General features: G+C 38.5%; 1 pseudogene; it reads left to right on the top strand.

Annotated features, from left to right (window-relative positions):
- Positions 1-1,854: 1,854 nt before the first annotated feature.
- On the top strand, positions 1,855-1,953 carry LOC132315403 (small nucleolar RNA R71; annotated as a pseudogene).
- Positions 1,954-2,196: the final 243 nt, after the last annotated feature.

The following is a 2,196-nucleotide window of genomic DNA, read 5'->3' on the forward strand; positions in this document are numbered from 1 at the left end:
AGATATTCAACTTCACCTTCATGTGGCCAAATGAGATCTTCATTATCCCCATCCTACAATTGATGTTGGCTTTAGCGGTTGCCAAGAAAGGACGGCCAAGGATAATGGGAATTTAGCTCTTAGGATTGGGGACCGATTCCGTGTCGATGACAACGAAATCAACGGGGAAGAAGAATTTATCAATCTTAATCAAAACATCCTCAATTATACCCCTAGGCTTCTTAATGGATCGGTCTGCAAGTTGCAAAACTACCAACGTCGGTTTTAATTCACCTAGGCCCAATTTTACATAAACCGAGTACGGAAGAAGGTTAACACTTGCTCCTAAGTCAAGAAGCACCCGATTAATGATATGATCACCAATAATGCATGATGTAGTGGGTGAACCGGGGTCCTTAAACTTTGGAAGAGTATTATGTTGCAAAATTGAGCTTACTTGCTCGGTCAAAACCACTTTTCTTGGTGTTTGGCTCTTGTTCTTCCGCTTTTGGGTGCACAAGTCTTTTAAGAATTTGGCATAAGCCGGAATTTGCTTGATTGCATCCAATAGTGGAAGATTACCTTTCACTTGCCTAAACATTTCCATGATTTTATTAGTTTTTGCCTTTTGCTTGTCTTTTGAAATGGATCCTTTTAAGGCATCTGGAAATGGAACTTTTGTTTCAAACACTTTTTCAGAATTTCTTTTGAACTCTCTTCAACATAAGAAGTTTTCAAATCATTTTTCAACAAAACTTTTTTAACATCATTTTTCAAAGCTTCTTTTTCAAACACATTTTTTAAAACTTTCTCATTTACAAGATCATGTATATGCAATGAAAGAGGAATGGGATGTGAAACGGGATGGGTGACAACTTGAGGTTGCACCGGTTCACTCTCTTCATTGGACATTCCAACTTGATTGTCCACAATCCTACCACTCCACATGGTAGTCACCGCATTAACATGTTCAATGGTGTGGCCTTCCAATGAGGAATGAGTTTCCACAACACATTGTTGCTTAGGTGGGGCATTAATAGGCATCTTTCCCTTCTCTCGTGCATTGAGAGTGCTTGCTATTTGCCCTACTTGGGTTTCTAACTTCGCAATAGATTGAGAGTGAGAATGAAGCAATTGAGTGTTAGCCTTTAAAGTGCCCAAAGCATTCAAAACTTTTACTTCAAAGGCGGGACTTCTAGTATTACCTTAGGAATAAGATTGGTTGGGAAAATAAGAATTAGCAAATTGATTCCCTTGTGATTGATAAGGTCTATAACCTTGGGATCCTTGGTTTTGAAGTGGAGGCGGAATGTACTTCCCTTGAAAACTGCCTTGGGAAGGGTTTGAGCCCTCTCCTTGGTTTATCCAAGAGAAATTCGGATGATTCCTCCAACTTGGATTATAGTGAGTACCATAAGGATTGTTCCCTTGGTTCACAAAAGCTGCATTTGTTCATTAGGTTCATTTTGCACTTGTCCGTGACGACAATGAGAAGTAGAATGAAGAACACTAGAAAAAGTCATATATGTTTCATTTGATGCATGATGAGAATGGTTAGGGAAGGAAGATACTTGGTTCGCCGAGTTTTGGTTAATCAAAAATTGATCAAACCTTTGAGATAAAGACTTTATTTCGACGGCTATTTCATTTAAATGTTTGACTTGATGTAAGCCAACACTCTTCCTACCTTGTGAATTTTTACCATTCTTGGATGATAGTGTTCTATGCAAAGAATTTTCACTCATGCTCTTATAGAGACGCCACATGTTATTTTCATGCCTATCAATGTATGAGCCACCCATGGAAGCATCAACCATACCCTTATAGTTGTCCGATAAGTTCTCAAAGAAATATTAAACTAATTGCCATTTGGGCATGTCATGATGTGGATACTTCCTAAGCAATTCATTGAAGCGTTCCCATACCTCATGAAACGTTTCTCCATCCCCATGTGAAAATTCTCAAATTGAGGTTCTCATGGCATTGGTGTTAGAAATCGGATAGTACTTCTTCAAGAATTCTTGGTGCATTTCTGCCCAAGAAGTGATTGAAAAAGGCCTAAGATTGTTAAACCAATACTTTGCCTTGTCTTTTAAGGTGAATGGAAAAAGTTTGAGTCTTAAAACCTTTTCCGGCATGTCCGTATATTTTACGGTGGAACATACTTCAAGAAACTCATCCAAATGCTTATAAGGTTCTTCACTTGGAAGTCCATGA

This window comes from Cornus florida, unplaced genomic scaffold (genome assembly GCF_030987335.1).
Source record: "Cornus florida cultivar Cherokee Brave unplaced genomic scaffold, ASM3098733v1 CherokeeBrave_3.0.0_Hap2_Chr06, whole genome shotgun sequence".
Lineage (NCBI taxonomy): Eukaryota > Viridiplantae > Streptophyta > Magnoliopsida > Cornales > Cornaceae > Cornus > Cornus florida.